Below are 23,343 nucleotides of genomic sequence, written 5' to 3'. Positions count from 1 at the left end.
ACCCAACACAATCTACAGATTCAATGCAACCCCTATCAAACTACCACTGGCATTTTTCACAGAACTAGAACTAAAGATTTCACAATTTGTATGGAAACACAAAAAACCCTGAAGAGCAAAAGCAATCTTGAGAATGAAAAATGGAGCTGGAGGAATCAGGCTCCCTGACTTCAGAGTATACTACAAAATTACAGTAATCAAGACAGTATGGTACTGGCACAAAAACAGAAATATAGATCCATGGAACACGATAGAAAGCCCAGAGATAAACCCACGTACATATGGTCACCTTACCTTGATAAAGGAGGCAAGGATATACAGTGGAGAAAAGACAGCCTCTTCAATAAGTGGTGCTGGGAAAACTGGAGAGCTACATGCAAAGGTATGACATTAGAACACTCCCTAACACCATACACAAAAATAAACTCAAAATGCTTTAAAGACCTAAATATAAGACCAGACACTATCAAACTGTTAGAGGAAAACATAGGTAGGACGCTCTATGAGATAAATCACAGCAAGATCCTTTTTGACCCACCTCCTAGAGAAACGGAAATAAAAACAAATAATAAACAAATGAGACCTAATGAAACTTCAAAGCTTTTGCACATCAAAGGAAACCATAAACAAGACCAAAAGACAACCCTCAGAAGGGGAGAAAATATTTGCAAGTGAAGCAACTCACACGGGATTAATCTCCAAAATCTACAAGCAGCTCATGCAGCTCAATTTCAAAAAAACAAACAACCCAATTCAAAAATGGGCAGAAGACCTAAATAGACATTTTTCTAAAGAAGATATACAGACTGCCAACAAACACATGAAAGAATGCTCAACATCATTAATCATTAGAGAAATGCAAATCAAAACTACAATGTGATATTATCTCACACCAGTCACGATGGCCATCATCAAAATATCTAGAAACAATAAATGCTGGAGACGGTGTGGAGAAAAGGGAACACTCTTGCACTGTTGGTGGGAATGTAAATTGATACAGTCACTATGGAGAACAATATGGAGGTTCCTTAAAAATCTACAAATAGAACTACCATATGACCCAGCAATCCCACTACTGGGCATATACCCTGAGAAAACCATAATTCTAAGAGTCATGTACCAAAATGTTTATTGCAGCTCTATTTACAATAGCCAGGACTTGGAAGCAACCTAAGTGCCCATCGACAGATGAATGGATAAAGAAGATGTGGCACATATATACAATGGAATATTACTCAGCCATAAAAAGAAACAAAATTGAGTTATTTGTATTGAGGTAGATGGACCTAGAGTCTGTCATACAGAGTGAAGTAAATCCGAAAGAGAAAAGCAAATACCGTATGCTAACACATATATGGAATCTAAGAAAAAAAAATGTCATGAAGTACCTAGGGGTAAGACGGGAATAAATACACAGACTTACTAGAGAATGGACTTGAGGATATGGGGAGGGGGAAGGGTAAGTTGTGAAAACGTGAGAGAGTGTCATGGACATATATACACTACCAAACGTAAAATAGATAGCTAGTGGGAAGCAGCTGCATAGCACAGGGAGATCAGCTAGGTGGTTTGTGACCACCTAGAAGGGTGGGATAGGGATGGTGGAAGGGTGCAAGAGGGAAGAGATATTGGAATATATGTTTATGTATTTGTGATTCAGTTTGTTATAACGCAGAAACTAAAACACCATTGTAAAGCAATTATACTCCAATAAAGAAGTTAAAAAAATGTATATTATGGTCTATGATAGCCATACTATATTCACTAATTTTATAATTCTTTTATTTCAAATATTTTGATCCATGGAAAAATAATCATCTTGTATAATTTAGTAAATCATGTTCTATGGTTAGCTGGATCAAATTAATTTTAGCTGCAGGGAAAAAGATCTCAGATTATGATTTTTAAAACTATTTTATGATTTTTCAAACATCTACAAGGATAAAAATTAACTGTGATTTAAGTTCTTTTTATCAATGTTAACAAGTCATTAATTATAACCAATAGAAGAGCAAGAATTAAAGAAATAAAAACCAAATGAAGTTGAAATTGAGAGGAGAAATTTTTTATCCAAACCTTGCTTTCTTGTATCACATTTAAATAGAAATCTTAAATTCTTCTTTTCTGTTGTGGTTTCAGGGCCTCCAAACTTCTTGTCCATGACTCGTCAATGAGAGCAGAAAAATACAGGCTTCAGTCTATAAGTCAGAAACATTTAAATTCCTGCTTGCATCTATGTTTTTTTAAGAACAAATGTAGCTACAGCTATGTTCAGGAGTAGAACCAGTGATGATGACTGCCAAAACAGAATTCTGAGAATGTCTTTTTAAAAGTCTTGTCAATTAATTTTAATGACAATAAGTATAGAAATTAACTGACTTCATTAAGTGACTCCCCCTGCTAAATGAATAACTTAACCAGTCTTGGCCAACTATTAGGTTTACTCTTTAAGAAACACATATGTAATACACACACATGTAGTCCATTAATTACACATTAAGATAATTTTCAATTTAATGACAGAGAATACTGTTTTCCACTTCTTAGACATAAGTTTTAGTTTTATTTATTTTTTTCTAGCATTATTGGAATAAGACAATGAATGCATCTATTTTTCCTTTAGCTAACGATCATTAAACACCCACACTGTTTAGGCACTGGATCTTAATTACACTGCAGCCCTTTTTCCACATAAACTGTGCAGGTTACATCATCCAAGAGGACGATGTAAGGCTACATCATCTTGCTCATCACATTAGCACCTACTAGACGGATTTTCCAAGAGTGCATTGGAGCCTGTAACTCAGTGACCAGGATTAAGTGTTAAAATTTTCTGAAACCTTGACGACTAGAAGGGAAGGGGGTTGGGACTACAATTTTAAAGTCTGAGGAAGGTTTTCTTTATCACTAAAAAAAGAGGCTTATGGCTTCCCTGGTGGCACAGTGGTTGAGAGTCTGCCTGCTGATGCAGGGGACACAGGTTCGTGCCCCAGTCCGGGAAAATCCCACATGCCGCGGAGCGGCTGCACCCGTGAGCCATGGCCGCTGAGCCTGCGTGTCCGGAGCCTGTGCTCCGCAACGGGAGAGGCCACAACAGTGAGAGGCACGCGTACCAAACAAACAAAACAAAAAAAAAAAGAAAGAAAGAGGCTTAAATTTGTTTAAATAAACTTTTAAAAAAATTTAGGATAGTTTTAGAGTTACAGAAAAAATTATGATAGTACAGAGAGTTCCCATATACCCTATACCCATTTCCCTTATTATTAATAGTTACATTTGTAGTTCATTTGTTACAATTAATAAGCAAATATTGATACATTATCATTATCAAAAGTCCATATTTTATTGACTCCTCGGCTTTTATCTAATTTCTTTATAATGTACCAGGATCTCATCTAGGAAACCATATTATAATTAATTGTCATGTCTCCTCATGTTCTTCTTGGCTGTTGCAGTTTCTCACATTTTCCTTGTTTTTGCTAACCTTGATGGTTTTCAGAAGAAATGAACAGATATTTCGTAGAATAGCCCTCAGTTGAGATTTGTCTGATGTTTTTCTCATAATTAGACTGGAGTTACAGGTATTGGGGAGGAATAATCACAGGGGTAAAATGTCATTCTCATCACATTGTATTAAGGGGACATACTATCAACATGATTTATCACTGTTGATATTGCCCTGGTCAAACTTTGCAATGTTTAAGAATTTTGTCCATTTTAAAGTTATTCTCCACCCCCAACCCCCTTTTTCTGTACTGTACTCTTAGGAAGCCAGTCACTATGCACAACCCACACTTAAGGAGTGGAAAGTTATGTTCCATCATTTAAAGAATGAGTATCTATATAAATTATGTGGAATTTCTCTGCATGGGATATTTGTCTATTCTCCTCCATTTATTTATTTATTCAATCGTTTATTTACATCAGTATGGACTAATGGGTACTTATTTCATTCTTTGTGTTATGATCCTATACTACTTTAATTGTCCTGCTTTAGAGATTGAGAGCGCTTTCATTTGGCTCTTTGACATAACATAATTCCTGTCCATGTGTGTGTGTGTGTGTGTGTGTGTGTGTTTGTGTGTGCATGTGTATTTAATTCGACTTTCTTACTTTTCTTATTTTCTGCCCCAATCTTGGAATCAGCTACTTCTCCAAAATCTTGGCTACTGTTTTAGAGAATGGCATTGGACATCAAGATCTTGATTCTAGGTATGCTTGTTGCTGCTAAAGAGTCATTGTTTCTAGACTCTCTTAGCTGACAGAGAAAGGAAATATATATATATATATATATATATATATATATATATATATATATATATATATGTTTGTGTACTAACTGGTATATATGCATGTATTTGTAGATATCTCTATATGTAACCATCTATATCTATGCTAACTATACATGAGCTCATATTGATGTCTCAATCTCTGATCCATTAACACATGGATTATTCTTGCCTTTTCCCCTTGCTTTTCTGTAATCCCTGACTCTGACACTGATAATCTGAATCTTTTCATCTGCTAACCATTTACTTGTTTAATTCTAGTGTACACATATAGCAGTTTCAGAATTGTTAACCCATACCTCTGGGAACCAACTTTATCAATTAGAATATAATGCTCACTACAACTCCTTTTTAAATCAGTCTTACAGACTACATTATTTTCCTGCCTGATTGATCTGTCAATTACTGATTGACACAGGACTGTTGATGTCTCCAACTATAATAGTGTGTTTTTCCATTTCTCCTTCAGTTCTATTAGTTTTTACCTCACATATTTTGAGATTCTATTGTTAGGAGGATGACTGTTTAGGACTGTTATGTCTTCTTATAAAATTGACCCCTTTATAATATGTAATACTCCTCTTTATCCCTAATACACTCCCTTGTTCTAAAGTATGCTTTGTCTGAAATCACCAATCTTTTAATTAGTGTTTGCATGGTATGGCTTTCTCCAGCCTTTTTACATTTAATGTACTTGAGTCACTATATTAAAATGGGTTTTGTATGGACAATATACAGTTGATGTTTGTTTTAAAATTGAGTCTGACAATCTCTGATCTGGTGATTTTAAACCATTTACATTTAAAGACATTCCAGAAATTGATATAGATATATTAATATCCATCATATATTTAACTGTTTTGTAGTTAACTTAAATGCATATATAACTGCATTTATTGATTGTTTCTTTTTATTTCTGTTTTTCTTCTGGAGTCAAAAAACACCAAAATCCACCTGGATAAGATTGAGAAATTAGATTAATTTCTTTGGCTCAGGTGAGTTTGTGTTGTTTTCATCTCTTGATGGAAAAGTGTCATTCAATCATACTTTCTCTTTCATTTATGATGCACAGAGGATAGGAGCAATATAGCGTTATTTAAAAGTGGATTTAGGTTAGGTAAAGATTTATATTGTTAACCTTAGAACAATCACTAAAAATTTTTAAGAGAAGTATAATTGACATACTGAGAGGAGATAAAATGAAATAGTATAAAATGTTCAATTAAAACCAGAGAAGTTGTGTTGTTTTCATGGTGGTCATATCCTCATCCGTATTAAAATACAGTTGAATTAATTTACATATTTGATAGCTGGAAAACTCAGATCCCCAGAGAACACGAAGTGACTTCTCAGCTGCAATCTTTAGACCACCCAAAGGGAAGTCCTTCAGGATCATTCACTTTTAGTAGGCAAACGTTTTATTTGCTCCCAGGCCCTGAGGCTGTGCAGCTCCTCTATCAAGGACAGGCAGAACAGAAACTAGAAAGGGTAGATTAAAGAAAAAGGGAAAAGTTAATAGAGGTTACCAATGTAATTGATAAAAATGAGATTGAAATGTTTTCAGGATTTCCATTATGCCAAAAAGATAGAAAAGTTCAGCTATTATTTTATTTCCTGCTGTGATCTGAAATAAAAAGGTTAAAAGTGACCTTCACTAAATTAGGATAGTTTTGTTTTGCCACAGGGAATACTAAAAATTTAACAACATGTCTTGATTTCATGTTGTTTGAAATACGCCAGGCAAAGAAAATTAGGTAAACCATACAAGCTGAGATATTTGTAGATTGTTTTATAGGCTAACATTTGACAACTGTCTATGGTGTAGAAAGCATGAGATGGGTGTGTCGATTTCCCACAGGGTCTGTTTTATTGGAAGCCATTGCTCTACGTACTCAGAATGTCTGTTCTTGAACTCCTTGGCCTTTTCATGTCCAATGACATGATACTGGCTCATTCTTAAGAGTGGTTCACGGTGATGCAGCCAGAGAGCTGAGGTTCTATCCCGGGAACATTGTGCTTGCTCCTCTACTTCTCAGGCAGCATCCACTGATGTATTTCATGAATGACAACATTAACATTCCTCTCACCCTGCTCTGGTGTCTTGTTGAAACTTTTCAGAGACTTGTTTCCAGTAGCAATTTAGAATTTTCCCTATTACACTGATTAATTTATTTCATCTAGAACTTTGAAAATGGATAAATCAAAACTGTGAGCTTTGAGCCCCACTTGGTATAAGAAAGAACCTATTTTTTAAAAATATTGCATATGTTTTTATGTCTGACTTCACATATTTTCTAATCAAGAAAGATCACTCAAAGATTTATATGGAATATGAAAGGGCCCCATTACATCACACCAATTAACACTATTTACAAAATTCTTTCTAACTATTTTGGCAAAAATTTTTATTACAAGGGAGAAAATTTACCTACATATCTCCCTAAGCTAAGTGTTCTCTCTCTCACTCTTCCTCCCCTCCTTTCTTCTCTCCCTGGCACTCTCCTTTCTATGCTCTTCAACATTATTCTATTGTTTATAAGAGCTAAACATCTTCGCTGTCTTGATTTTTTTCCTAGATCTCATTTATGTATCATTTAAGCAGAAGTTATATAGGTTATATGGTTGTATGTTGTCAATATGGAGCTTAGTTTAAGATGGTGATTCCAGGTCTTATTTTCTTGAATTCTGTTTAACAGAATTAAGTTAGGCAGTTAAGTGCATTAACAGATGCACTTGTTATATTCTCTCTACCCAGCATTCTTTGAACACTATTACTATATTTGGAGTATATCCAGTCAAATTCAATCTTTCAGGTTTCATTAAGTTCCTTTGTATCTAGTTCCCAGGCATATGTCTTAGACTTCACCTGCTGATGCCTGCCTGCTGTGGACTGAATTGTGTCCTCTTCAAATCCACATGTGGAAGCCCTAATCCCCAATGTGACTGTATTTGGAGATAGAATCTTTAAAAAGTAATTAAAGTTAAGTGAAGTCATGAGGGTGGGTCCCTAATCTTACAGGACTGGTGGCCTATCAGTTTTCTCATCTCTTTTTTTATTGATTAGTGTATCATTTTGATATATTAACAAAACTTTTCTTTTGTCTGTAATAGGTATTTCAAACTTTTTTTTTCAAGTTTATTGTTTGCCTTTTAATTCTTTAGTGTTTATTCAGAAATGTTCTCTTTTTATAGCATAAACATTCAACCCTTTCCTTTAATGTTTCAATATTTCTTTGCAAGCTCTGAAAAACTTCATTCTTGAAGATTTTAAAATTATTTTTTAAAATGTTTTATAGAACTTTTAAATTATTATTTTTATATTTAAATTGTGATTCATGATGGATTCAGAAAAAAATAGATGCAGGATTTTACTTTTACTAATGATGGAATAATTATCCCATGTATTGAATAATCTGTTTTTCTCCCACCAATGTAAAATGCCACATCTATCACACTCAGTTTCCTTAAGTTTTTATGCCCATTTTGGACATCCATTCCACCATGTTGATCCATCTGTTTAATCCTGTGCCTGTAGTTTCTCTGAGTGTTTCTCTTACTTTTTAACTCTAAGGGCACCAGACTTTTCCTCAGAACAATGTTCCCCTGAAGCACTCTGAAGTGCTTTTCTGTCCCATGCTCCTCATGTCACAGAGCTAGGGAGTAGAATGTTTTCATGCTCCTCATTACTGCTTCCAGACTATTCTCCATTTTCTTCCTCTCTAACGATACCCACATTTAAGTCTGAAGTCTTCAAACTGATCTTTGAGTCACTCTCATTCAATCTTTGAAGATCTTAATTCTCTCTCCCTGTTGGCTTTATTATAATCTTGGTGACTTCCATATCTATGTAGATGATCTCTGTGTCTGAACTTTCTTTTCTCTAGTGAGCTTATCCCACTAATTCCCACAATCATGTACTTGTCCTCTTTGTTTCCACAATAGCAACATTCTTTAATCCTCACTTCTCAGTTTCTGGGTTCCTTTCCTCCAGTGATCTTCTTTTGCAAGTACATAAGTCAGTATTTCCACAGCCATGTGCTAGCCTTGTTAGTACCAGTATTACTGACCTCTTCATTATCTCAATTTAAACATTCCACTCTTCAACTAGCACCTGCTATTTTTCTAGCTCACTCCCTCTAGTCCTCCATCACTAGCATTCCTTCACACACTTGTGCTTAAAACCCATCAGTCCTACTACCTTTTTACTGTCTCTCACCCTACTCCATACTGCATCTTCTTACTCAAATATTGGAGTCTCTCCCTTGCATACATTCTCTCTCTTTATGATACTAACTTGCTAAACTGATTAACTCCAACTCTCCATGGATTCTGCCCCTGCACAAGATTGAACCCAGCTGGAGAAAGCACATAGCCATTCTAACCATTAAAAGGTCTCCTTTTTAAATTCATAATTGTGGTTTCATGTAGGCTTTTAATACTGCCTAGCAGACAGACTATATTTCCTTGGTCTATTCAGTCTCTCACTCCCCTAGATGACCATTTCATTCATTTTTTTCCTCTCCTCAAATCCCCCCAAGACCTTTTCCTACATCCTCATTCTCAGCTAAGAACCTTGTTTCATATTTCACTGAGAAAACAGAAGCAGCCAAAAAGAAATTCCCAAGCTTCCACCACCTCCTCAGTTCAACTACCTGCACCATTTCCTTTGCTTTCTCTTCTGGTTCTATGGATTTCCATCCATGTTCCTAATCAAAGCCAAGTCCTCAACTTGTGTGCACCCTTTGTTCATTACTTCCTAGTGTCCCTTATTAGTTTCAGTTAATTTCCTCAGTCTCTAAGTATTTTAATGCCCATGGCTATAATTTTAGGATCTCTTTTCTCTTTTTCTATCCACAATCACCATTTGGTGATCTCACCTGATTTCTTGGCTTTTAATATTATCTACTTTTGCATGACTACCAAATTGACTCCAACCCAGAACTTTCTTCCAGACATCAGATTTGTATATCCAACTATCTCTATGAGGATAGATGTTTTAGATTGATACATCCTCTGAAATTCATGTGTTGAAGCCCTAATCCCTTTGTTACCTACTCTAATGGCTGAGGCATGTCTGTAGAATTCTAGGAATTTCGTGATCCACCATTTGAAAGTCATAACTGTAATCAGTAAAGGATTTTTGACTAGGTAAGGGAGACAGCTTAGTCTCCTAGAACATTCAAAACTTACCAATACTAAAATGCTTATATTTTAAAAATAAACTTAGTTTTCATTATTTAGTGACTGAATGCCATCTCTTGCTGAGACAAGTACTAGAGTTTGGCAAATTATTTTGCATGGACTTTCTCAATTCACTTTCCTAGGATCCTGGGAGAGTTAGAAACTATTGAAGGGTATTAAGCCTTTAAGTTAAGTCCAAGATATGGCCAAGTGACAAAAACTTTATATACCACCTATTTTTTTTTAAATAATGTCTAATTCTATTCCACTCTATTTATATCCAAAATAGAGAAAGCTTCAGGGAAAAGTGTCAAACCACAGTATAAAGCCAACTCAAGTAGTTACAAAGAAAAGGGTTTTCTGCATGTGTTGAAAGTTATTTTTGACATTTCTATAAATAAGCTCATCTCACATTTCTGTGCACTTCCTTCACTTAATAAGAATTTTAAAGGTCTATTAGCAGAGTTTGCTCTTTTATATATTATCTAAATTTCAGTTAACTTACTTTTTACTTTTAAATGAAAACTGGGTGGAAATATTGCTACTGAATTTCTACACTCATTAAAATAGTTTAAAGTGTAACTCTATCTCTCTGAAAAAGCAACTTGTCACTAAGGTGTCTATTTGAAAATACATTTGATTAATTTTATACAGCTGCCCAATATCAATTGTCAAGGGTGCAGACTGAAGTCTACAATAAGACTGAAATCATGTAAACCAGAACATATTTATTCTGTTTGAAATGATTAGAATTTCATGATTAGACAACATGACAGAATTATCTGGTAATGTTCCAGGAGTCTGATTGTTTCATAGAAAATAAGGAGCTAAGTATAGAGAAACTTACAATCATAGGATTTTCTAATGTCTGCAGTAATTTTCTAATTTAGAGTAGAGGAGATTATTTTCATGGTGTAAGCAAATGGGTTCTGTGTGTGTTGGGGTAAACAATCCTTTCATCAATTTTAAAATAAAAAGATAAACAATACAGCAAAAAGATAAATGAAAGAAATGTGTGTACCATCTATCTAATCACCTCAGTTACTTCATATTTTTCTCCTGTAGTTAATGAGTATTTATTAAGTACCCATCACATCTCAGGAAGTATGACAGGTTCTGGGAACATAGCAAAAATCCAGGACAGGATTTCCCTCTGCATTCATGAAGTCTAAACGGTGAGAAAAACACAAAGTGAACAAGTACAAGTATGAAGAATGGCATCTGGGAGGTGTGTACACAAAGATCTAATTTGGCCTATGAAGACTTCCATGAAAATTGAATTTTATAGAAGCTTGAAAAAATGAAGCACAGGAGTCTGAGGAGAAAGGAAGAAAATATTCCAGCATTTTACCTGCAACAGGAGAGAACTTTTCTTATTACAGACACATAGAAAATTCCAATGTAACTGCATAAAATAAAGGGAATAAGAGTGTATGAGGTAAGCCTAGAGGAACTACCAGGAATCAGGGACTCATGTTATTTGATCCAAATCCATAGAATAATTCTAAGTGGAAAGGGGTAAGCATGACAAGATTTGCATTTTAAAAGACCCCTTTAACTGTTTGAGAAAAGAATAATGATTCCCAAAAGAGAATGGCAGTAGAGAAAGAGAGAGGTGGTTGAGTTTTGAGCTTTTTAGGAATCAGCCTCCATTAGATTCAGTAATGATTAAGCAGAGGTGAGAAGTGGAGGAGAAGAGGACAGGTGTGAATCTTAGGTTTCTGGTGTGGACAAGTAGGTAGGCCAATTAATGGGATGAGGATGACAGAGGAAGAACAGATTTGGGGGCTGAGAAACAAAGAATTCACATGCATGGTTCTAAAGCTCAAATGACAATTTGAATCTGGAGATTTACATTTGGAGACCATAAGTGTTTAGATGGCATGGAAAATAGTGAGAGTGGATAAGATTGCCTGGGGAAGAGAAAAATGAAATGCGGAAGCGTGTGGGGTTTTTCAAAAGTATGGTGGGGATAAGTAGTATGAAAGCCTGAGGTAAGAAACAGGTGTGGGAAAGGGGAGCTTTATGTAGAGGATACCAAGACTAGGAGTTGAGAAATGTTGGTAAAGGAAACTATGTAGAGGGGTTTATTTTTGTGTTTTCCTCAGGAAAGTGATGACTGTAATACCTAGCTTTTTTTTCATATTCTCCTCTGACATTATAAATTCATGTTTACTGTCAAGTAGCTGAAATAACCTCTAAAGTTAGATGTACCTGTCTTTCTTTGCATGGTAGTGTGGAGAACTGAGGGTCATGATGAACGACAAGTATGAACTGCCCCAAATGCACAACAGTTGACATTAAAAAGATAAAAGTCACATGTGCGCAAAGATAATCAGGGAGTGCAATGTTAGGATCAGACAAGACTGAATGCAAGGTAGAGCTTTAAAGGAGACAAACTGGGGCACTTTCTAATGAACAAGATGTAATCCACAAAGAACATATAAATGTCACAAGTCTTTGTATAGCTACTAAAATACCATCACAATACATAAAGCAAAAAAAACAAAAACAAGCAAAAGCAAAAATAGGACAAGAAATTAACATAACACATCTCTCAGCCAGCTATGGATAAAATAGACAGACAAAAAATGAATATGACTAAGGAGGATAAATAAGAGGAAAAATAAGTCAAAGACATAAATCTATATTCCAGACTCTATGAAGCTAACAGAGAATGTCCCTTCAATTTAATCAACACAGAGTGTTCATACACATGCACACACACAGACATGCACACCCATACACACATATTATTTTGCTTTTTGGGGAGATATACATGTATATTTCTCTTTATATATGTTTATACATATGTAAATCATTGTTCTGTTTAGTTTATACATACACGTCTCTATCCTATAAAGCATAATAACTTCCAAAAGTTATTGGTATGATCATAAGCTATATAATAAAGGTTATATTATCTAAGCTAAGTACATTGAAACTAGAAATTACTAATAAAATAGAAAAGTAACACAAAAACAACTACTTAGAAATATAAGGCACACAAAATAACTTGTTAAAATGTTAATTAAAGTAGTCTAAAAAGTAAAAATAATAAAAACATAAATCACGATATAAATAATATTATTGAAAATTGTACTCAGAAAAACTCATTTCTTAGACACTTGTGTTATTAAATAATATAATACAAAAAGAATTAACTGTTAACTGAACCTAAGTTGGAAGAAAGATTTTTAAAAACTTAAGGAAAATTAAATGAGGAAATAAAGATAAAAGAAGAGGTTAGTGAGATAGAAAACAGAAAATAAAAAGAACAAAGGACGAAATCTAAAAACTGGTTCTTTGCAGGGCATGACAAACTACTTTCTGACCTATTGTAAACTGACCTATGACAATTTAGTTCTTTTTAATCACAAAGGTAGTTTCCAAAATAGTAAAATATGGTAGATAAAAGTAGCTTCTAAAACCTCATTACCAGTTATTGATGACAAGTCTCAGACTAAAATTTGTCATGAATATCAACATTTATTTATTTTTTAAATTTTACATGTGAAACAGAACATTTCAAACATTTTGCACTATAAATGATTTCATGTGCACTTGCTTTTATTAGGTGAAGTGATCTATATATATCTGTTATATCTAGTTGATTTATAGTGCTGCTCACATCCTCTATTTTCTTATTTAACTTTGGTATAGATATTCTATCAATTATTTAAGAAATCTCCAACTATTAATGTGAAGCTGTCTATTTTCCCCCTTCAGTTCTGTGGGTTTTGCTTCATACATTTTGGAGACCTATTGTTTGGTGCTCATGTTTGGATTATTATATCTTCTTGATGAATTGACCCTTTTATCAATATATGGTATGCTTCTTTGTCTCTTGTAAGAGATTTTTACTTGAAGTCTATTTTGTCTGATATTAGTATAGCTACCCCAGCAGTCTTTTGCTTCTATTTGCATGAAGTATCATTTTCTATCCTTTCATTTTTAACCTATTTGTATCATTGGATCTAAAATGAGCCTCTTATAGACAAAATACAGTTTTTTAAATCCAGTCTGCCAACCTCTGACATTTGATTGGAGAATTTAATCCATTTACTTTTAAAGCAATTGCTAACAGGAAGGACTTACTTCTGTCATTTTGATATTTGTTTTCAGTATGTCACACTTCTTTTGTCCTTCATTTTCTCCATTACTCCCTTCTTTTGTGCCTTCTTTTAGGTGATTCTTTGTAGTGTACCATTTTGATTCACTCCCAATTCCTTTTGTGTATATATTTTTAGATATTTTCTTAGTGTTTTCCATGGGAATTACAGTTACCATACTAAATTTATAACAATTTATTTTTAATTGATATTATCTTTGCTTCAATAGTATACAAAACTCTTCTACAATACAGATCTATCCCCCCTTTATACTGTTATTGTCACAAATATATATTTATACATTTTGTATTCGTTAACATAGACTTACAATAATTGTTCCATGCATTTGTCTTTTAAATAATGTAGGAAATAGGAGGAATTGCAAATCAAAAGTATAATAATATGATTTTTATATTTGCTTATAGAGTTACCTTTACTGGAGTTCTCTATTTCTTCATATGGCTTTGAATTACTGTGTATTTCAGCCTGAATGACGTCCTTTAGTATTTCTTGTAGGCCAGGGCCAGTCAGATTTTGATGAACTCCCTCAGCTTTTGTGTATGCAGGGATTCTTGATTTCTTCTTCATGTATAAATTTGTTGAGTATGGAATTCTTGGTAGACAGTTTTTTGTTTGTTTGTTTTGTTTTTTCCCCTGTAGCACTTAAAAAAAAATCATCCTACTCTCTTCTGGCCTATTCAAGTCTTTTGCTCTTTAAATAATTAGATTGTTTGATTTTTGTTGTTTAGCTGTAGGAGTTCTTTACATATTTGGATATTAACCCCTCTTCAGATATATGACTTGCAAATATTTCCTCCCATTTCATAGGGTTTCTTTTCTCTGTGTTGATTGTGTCCTTTGCTGCACAGAACTTTTAAAGATTTTTTTAGTCCAATTTATCTATTTTTTCTCTTGTTACCTGTGCTTTGGATATTATATTCAGAAATCATTGCCAAATCCAATGTAATAAACTTTCATTTTATGTTTTTTCCTAAGAATTTTAGTTTTAGCTCTTATATTTAGGTCTTTTATCCATTTTGAGTTAAGTTTTGCATATGGTGTAAGGTAAAGATCCAAATACATTCTTTTCCTTATAGATATCCAGTTTTCCCAGCATCATTTGTTGAAAAGACAGTCCTATTCCCTTTGAATGATCTTGGTATCCATTTAAAAAAGCATTTGACTATATATGAGAGTTATACTTCTGGGCTCTTTATTCCTTAGTCTATATGTCTGTCTTTATGTCAATTTCAAACCTGCTTGGATTTCTGTAGCTTTGAAGTAAGTTTTGAAATCAGGAAGTGTGAAAACTCCAACTTTGCTCTTCTTTTTCAAGATTGTTTGAGCTGTTTTGGATTCCATATGGATTTTAAAATGGATTTTTCTATTCCTGCAAAAAAAAAATCACCTTTGAGATTTTGTTAGAGATTGTATTGAAACTATAGGTTGCTTTGGGTAGTATTGACATCTTAATAATATTGTCTTCCAATCCATGAACATGAGGTGTATTTTCATTTACTTGGGTCTTATTTGATTTTTTTAGGCAACATTTTGTAATTTTCAGCGTACAAGTTTTTGCATCCTTGGTTTAGCTTATTCCTAAGTATTTTATTCTTTTTGATGGTATTGTTAAGATTTGGTTTCTTAATGTCCTTTTTGGATTGGTCATTGTTAGTGTTTAAAAATGAAACTGATGCTGGCCATCTTTGAAGATGATCTCTCAGGGAGGGCAATATTTTAAATATGTTGTAGCTAATCTATATGTATCGAGAGTAACCCATCTCTCCAGGAAGAGTCCACTGTAACATTTATTGTACAGATAAATAACTCACTAATTTTACTGGTGAAAATTCATTTCTGATATTAATTATGCTAATTTACAAAGCTTCTGGTGTAACTGGTATATCAATAGCTGAAGCACTTATAGTAATCACATTTGAAATATAGACTTCCAAAATAGTATGCTAGCTGGGTCATGAATTTATAATTAGGTCTATGGATTTTTTTCACCTTAAGTGTAACTTAGACTAATACCTACATAGTATCATACTGTCTATGTTGATGTATATTGAAAGTAAATTGCCAATTATAATTAAGAAAAAAATGAGAGTAAGCAGAAACACACAGAATTAGAACTGAAAAGTGAATCATTCACAGATCCAGAGAACATTTTTTAAAATGTGAGAGAACCTTTTTATCATATTATGCAAATGAATTTAAAACTTGGGAAAAAATACTATTTTTAAAGGAAAATATATATCATCAAAACTGTCTTTAAGGAGTAAGAGAAAATAGGACAATAGTCATAGAAATACCTGAAAAAGTTATTGGAGAACTATCTTCTAAAATGAAAAGGAAAGAAAAAAATGAACAACTAGCCTTATATATTTCACTGGTTAATTGTGTAGAGAATTCATTAATCTGATGTGATTTGTGAGGTTCAGGGGCATGGAGAAATAAGATAGACATCAAAATTCTTTTTATTTTTTGGAAGACAGTCAATTTAATACAGGATGCATAAAAAGAAAAATACATATAGAATTTAATTTATTAATCTTGATGAAAATATTCTAAATTAATAAATAAGTTCATAGAGTCTAGCTGTAACTTAAAAGAATACTGTGGCATGACAAAACAGGGCTCATTATAAAAATATAAAAATGGTGAAAATAACAATCTATTAATTAAAAGCATAACAGAAATAAAACCTTGTGATCATTTCAAAAAATGTCAGTCTCATGTTTAATATGAAATACTAGAAACATTTCTATTAAATTTACAAACAAGACAAGGAGCCCACAGTCACTTTTAACACAGAGTGGAAAAACTAGTTTATTTCCATTAGACAAGAACACAAAATAAGAGATATGAATAGCAGCAAAGAGGGAGTAAAACCTTTACTTTCAGCTGACAAAACCAAAGAGAATTGATTAAAATCTATTTTGAAACAATAAGCATACTGACTAGTTTGAAAGTAATGTATAAAATTATTACTTCCCTATAAACAAATGTAGTTTATACCTGGAGAAGTGAGTCTTCAAGCTTTTAGTAGATGAAACTGCTTCTGCTTCTTGGATTGGGAAGGTAGAATTTTGAAATATACCTTTTTACCTCTTCTGAAAACACTTTAAAGGATCCCTTTGGTTACCCTAATTAAGGTAAGCACCACTAACTGTTGAAAAAGTCTGTAGCAGGACTCCATATGGCCTGGCAAAAGGCCTCCCTAAACACTCCTCCATACTGAGTACTGGTTCATGGGAATAAGCTGGGTACATTTTCATAGTAGTCATGTAACCTGTTGGGAGGAACCCAACTATATTGAGATCCCAGGTTTTTTTCATTTGAAACACAGTGTCATTAGAACTTATTGATGGAGTCAGAGTGTTGTGAATTCTGACTGGAAGTGACAGCTTAGCCTAATGTAGGCATAACTTTTGAGAAAAGCATCTAGACCAGAGTCAGGGTGTAACACCCAGGTCTAGACTACAGGCTCATAAGGAAAGGCTGGTTCTAACACAGAAAGGGGCTGAGACTAAAATCCCTAAGCTGACCCAGACATCAGACCACAGTAGCCCTGATTTGGGAATAACTGAGACTGTGAATGCAAATGTAAATGTGTAGCTCAATCTTGGAATCACCTAGTAGATACACATCTACTAACATTTCTAGTAGATACACATCAATAGGACCAGCTTTCAACAAAAGGGCACTTTGAAGAGGCAGGAGCAATGGCAGTTGGGGGCTAATTGTACTCTCTAGTTTCCCTCCCCTTGGCATCTGAAGGGAAAACAGATGTCTTAGTAAACCACCTGTATTCCTAGATATTTCAGTGGGGAAACTTCAAGAGGGAGAGAAGGATATTTCCTGCCAAAATGGGCAATGACAGCAATATACTGGAAAAATAACAACAGGGAATAACATTTTTAAGGTTATTGTCTTGCTGGATACATAAACAATACCCAGTGAACCATGTCACATTTATTCAGTGGGATATATATTAAAAAGATGAGGTAAAAAGGATAAGGCAGTTTTTTACATACAAATTTGGAAGGGAATTAGAAGTATGTATCAAGGAAAGAAACACATCTATAAGAGGATTCCATTTGAGGAAAGTCTGATCTCATCCCCTGCATGAACATACACACATACATATGAATACACACACCTTTGCTTATTGATAGACTACATGAATATATTCATTCTCAAAACTGTTTACCATGATTTCCTCTAAAGAATGGAAATTGAGTAGCAAATAGGAATTTTAATTTTTATTCTCTATATTTCTAAGCTCTTCACATTTCTGTATAATAGTATGTGTTAGTTTTATGATAAAAGCAACAGATAATTTTTAAATATATTTTTTAAAATCTGAGAGTGGTCAGTAATGCTCAACTAGTGTGAAAACTTAGTAATGGAAAGGATTCAGTATATTTAACAGGATGGAAGTTTTATTAAAAATTATTTCCTCTAGGGCTTCCCTGGTGGCGCAGTGGTTGAGAGTCCGCCTGCCGATGCAGGGGACACGGGTTCGTGCCCCGGTCCGGGAGGATCCCACATGCCACAGAGCGGCTGGGCCCGTGAGCCATGGCCACTGGGCCTGCACGTCTGGAGCCTGTGCTCCACAGCGGAAGAGGCCACAACAGTGAGAGGTCCACGTACCGCAAAAAATAATAATAATAATTTCCTCTTAGTAGGAAAATGTACTCAGTTTAACAATTCTAGCGATGCCTATCATAATTTCATAAGCATTTATTAATTTAATTTTAAAAATAAAGAATTTACAAATCCAAAAATTTTGAATTGCACATATGTCTAATATTGTTCAGAGGGAAACATAACTTCATGGGATTTTTGAAAGGAAGGTTGACAGTTGCTTCAAAGATCATTTCAGTTTATGGAAGAGCATATCAAAGTGAATTTGATAGATTTTCTTATTGATTAAGGCAGCCAACAAATAGATGTTTGAGAGGATAGACTTTTGAGGAAAAGGACTCATGATAGAAAATAGTGATAGTAAATTAATAGTGGCATAAATTCTTATAAGTCCTATGAAATCAGTACAGCAAAAGTCTTATCTAAATAGCTGAGGTACCTTGAGGTTTAAATAACATTATAAATTGCTAGATTGACCAAAATTCTGTGGCAATGAGAAGAATTTTAAATAAAATTGTGTTTATCTATTTGATTTCCTTTGAGTCAGAAGTTACAGTCTTATTTCCCACTAACAATCAATCTTTGGAGGAAGACAGCTTTTACTCAAGACCTTTGGAGAAAATAGATGGTGGCATGAGATGCTGATACAGTAGATTCTCATTATCATGATAGTTATATTCTATAAAGTTGCCATGAGCACTGGATTAATTAATACTGAACCACTTCTCCCATATTGAAATATAGGGTTAAGTTCTTTCAACTCTTTGGTCCCATTTTTTGTGAATTGATCAATACATAACTTGGTTTTGTGTGTGTGTCTGTGTCAAGACACCTTACTTAATATATATTGTGGATTCACAAACATTAAACTTCCAGTCAACAGCATCATGACTCCTGTCTTATCTAATGTGTATATTTTCTCCATAGGGCACATCAAAGCCTTCTTGGATTTAGAAACACTAGGCAGCACTTTGGCACTGTGCTTGGGGGCCATTTTAAACAGTAAAATCACCAATAAAAAGCACAAAAATGCAAAAAAAAAAAAATACCCAAGAAACATGCTACTGAATAGAAAACAGAAAGGATACTTGCTAACACTATGAGACCTGAAACAAGAAGGTAGAGTTTTACCATGTTCAGCCTCAGCTTGGAATGAGCATGTTGGAAGACTTAAATTTTCTGCTGTGCTGGTAATATCCAAAAGTGACCACAAAAGCACCATGGATATTGATTTGGAAGTTATAAATAATTGTTAGTGAGTGGGCAAATTTGCAAAAATCAAATCAGCAAATAATTAGGATGGACTGTATCTTCCAACCAAGATGCATGGTTAAAATCCAGATAACAACTTGAAGTCCAAGTTGTCATGCTTTAATCTGTAAGCTTTAGGTATGTATTTTCCTATTTTCTTTCCTATTTCTTTGGAATCAAATTAACTTTCATTTTATTATCCATAAAGCTCCTATTCTTTGTGTTGATTTTTGCCTCCTTAGTCATTTCAGCTATAAGTAAAACACTTGGCTAGATTTTAATTATGTGTTGATAAAAGACTGAAATTAACCATCATTTGGGTTTGTATACATTTTCCTTTGGGACCCTTATAGCTTCTTTCCCTTTGTGCCACTTGGTATGGATCTTGGTTTCCTAAATAACTTGACAATTAAAAGGCTTTTTAGATTGTGTATACTACAATGGGTCAGACAGCAAGAAATATAAAATTTAGAAATCTAAAATTTTCATACCTGGTTAGAGAGGTTCCTATCTCTACCAAGAACAGGGTCCTGCTGTGGGAGGTCGCTTTTGTAACTGAACTTTCACAGACATAGAACTTGAAAAAGGACTAGGGAATAGAAGGTGCCTATTTGGAGGCTGCTAACTTTCACAGACCTCACAAGTCAGATATGCTGGTTAAATTCAACTTAAAGCTCTTTTGATTTAGACTTACCTAATGCTCTCTTCATTATAGATTTCATTCAAAACTATTTGATAGCCATATATATATATATATATATATATATATATATATGGAAAATACATCATTAGTTGACTTTAGATGACTGTCCTTCGATTGTGGTACAAAAGTCAACTGGTTATATTACCTGCAAACTAGAAATGGATTTGTCAATTTAGTGGTTGGAATACCTGCCTTTAGGATAGTCCCTGATATCACTTGGGTTACTTTTAAATCCATGTTTGCCTTTGCTGAAGAAGAGATAATTAGATTCTTAATTCAAAGCAGAAAACAAACCAACCTGAGCCTTGATTTGAAGACTGAAACTCCAGCCTTTTAAGGGGAATTCTGGATCACTTTCTTTTATCCTCAAGCTTCTTTACTTCATGCTTTATAAATAGCCCAGAGAGTAGGGGACTCCAATGGGTTATGATTCAAAGAATGTGTGAGGAACAAGACAATACCACCAAGGCTATAGAACTCCTCACTAGAGAGGGTCATGAAATTGATCAGGTGTTAGTTTAGAACAGAAGCTCTTTGGATATAATTTGTCCTCTCACTGGGAAACATATGCTATTTTAAAGGAAGAATGTTATGCTTATACCTCTCCAGGATCTTTAATATTATAAAAATTACCCAAGAAGCAAATAGTAAAGAAATTATATAATATAGCTAATAACCCCATTTCTGGTCTGGGTTTTTTCAGATTAGGGCTTGGATATTTCCCCTTGACTTAGAACATTCTTGGCTCCTGGTTGAGAATTACACTGCATATAAACTCTGATCATAATCCTCCTCTTAGTATTCATTTGCTATGTTCAGCTCTCTGATCTCCATGGTCTTAAATGCTGATGCATAGCTGTTGTCCCCTAGCCACTGTCCCACCAAATGATCCAACAAAGGAGTACAGGAAAACCTGATACTTTTTAGAAGTTAAAATGGCCATCCACTAAAACTTCATGTGCAATCATGACAACTCACACAGTGGTGAAATTAGGATTGCCTTTGTTCCCATATTTAATGGTATATCCATCAGGGTAGCCTGAGGAGTAACCACAAGGGGGGTCTGAGAACTGAAACCATTTACAATGGCAGAGCTAATTTACTATCCCAGGAAATTCCTGCCCAGGAAGACTAAGTTGAAAATAACTTTTTGTTGTTTCAAGAGCTTACTGCAAATCCATTTGTCCAAACAATAGACTAATCAACCAGCTGTCATCAGCTTAAATACCCCCTCTTCAGTACAATAGATAGATAGTTCAACCAGGCTCATCAAACCCAAGGCCTCCTCTTTGTGTCCACCTGTCCTGTACTATGTCACAGATTTGCTCTATCCTTATCATTCCCCACACTGAAAGACACACCTTAAAACAGACTGTCCCCCCACCAGGACTTCTCTGGCGGTCCAGTGGTTAAGACTCCGCCCTTCCACTGGCAGAGGGCATGAGTTCAATCCCTGGTCCCTGGTTGGGGAACAAAGATCCCACATGTCACATGGCCAAAAAACAAAACAAAACCAAAACCAGATAAACAAACAAGAAAACAGACTCTTTCCCAAGTCTTATAAATGCCTTGCCTTCCCCCTCCCCACTCCCCAGCTAAGACAGGACTAAGACTCTGTACTTGCTTCCTTTAGTGAAGGTAAGCAAAAATTCCAGTTCTGCTTAATCATCAGAGTTTACTTTGTTGGTATTTTTGGAGTGCTGGCAGCTTGCAAATGAGAAACTGATACACACGGAGAAACTTACTTACCAAATACCACATAGCTAGTAAGGGTTACTTCAGAAGCTGTAAAAGGGTAGATGCAGGCAGTAGATTAATTTTGTTTGGTTTCATTCATTTAAAAAGTTGGATTTAGTAGTTAACACTTAGAAACTTGAAGATTTCATATAAAATCGGAATTTCTGACTTTTATCAAATATTGAATTTGGTAAGCTGTGCCTGCTTTTTTCTGCATGGTAATAATTATTAGGTCCTTCAGATGTAATGCACCCTTGTTGGTTCACCACAGTCCCTGCCATTTCCTATTGTTTATTTCTGGCCAACTCATTTACTTCAGGGGTCAAATAGTAAATGTTTTTGGTTTCAAGGACCATATGGTGACTGTCTTACTTTCTCAACTCCGTTGTTGTAGCAGGAAAATAGCAAAAGACAATGCATAGATGAATGAGTGTGGCTGTGTTCCAATAAAACTTTATTTATGAAAACAGTCCTGAAGGCATCATTGTGACCTCTGAGTTGTGTGATATGCCTAGCCACTGTTGGCATTTGAATTTGGAACCACTGTTATGAAGGAACCTGGTCTGGCTTTGAGGAAGTGCCCATGGATTCCGAGGAAAAAGAAGCTGCAAGGTAAAACTAAAAATTTATCAGAGGGCTTCCCTGGTGGCGCAGTGGTTGCGAGTCCACCTGCCAATGCAGGGAACACGGGTTCATGCCCCAGTCCTGGAAGATCCCACATGCCGCGGAGCGGCTGGGCCCGTGAGCCATGGCCACTGAGCCTGCGCGTCCAGAGCCTGTGCTCCACAACGGGAGAGGCCACAACAGTGAGAGGCCCGTAAACCGCTACAAAAAAAAAAAAATTATCAGAAAGGTTAAAAACAAATTTATTGTTGGACTTCCCTCTTCTAAAAAATAACCCAAGACAGGAAATCTATTGTCCTGACGGCTGGAGAGAAAAGTGAGTATAAGAGGTCAAAGTGGGTGAGCCTGGCTTTATGTATTGCTGACATGGAAAACCAGCAGTTTACGGAATATTCAAGTTGCATTTCTAAGTGTTGTATACATATGCACAGCTGGTTGCTTCTAAGTATGCATGAGAAAATATAGAATTGTTTAAAATTAATGTTAAATTTGGATGTAGATAGAAAAATAAACTTGCTTTAGATAACAAACTTTCTTGGCACATATAAATTATGTTTAGATTTGTGAAACTTCAGTTTTTGATGACTTTTTTTTTTTTTTTGCAACAACTCTTCTAGCAACAAATTTAGGACCCAGAGAAATACGAAGTATTATCTGAAAATACCATATCTTGAAAATTTGTTTAAATATCGAACTTATTGCAATCATCATAACCAAATATATATATATATATATATATATATATAGTTACTCTGATCCTGTAAAACATTATAAAATTCTGTGAAATTTGCCT

This window comes from Phocoena sinus, chromosome 20 (genome assembly GCF_008692025.1).
Source record: "Phocoena sinus isolate mPhoSin1 chromosome 20, mPhoSin1.pri, whole genome shotgun sequence".
In the NCBI taxonomy this organism is placed as follows: domain Eukaryota; kingdom Metazoa; phylum Chordata; class Mammalia; order Artiodactyla; family Phocoenidae; genus Phocoena; species Phocoena sinus.
This window is presented reverse-complemented; position numbering follows the sequence as displayed.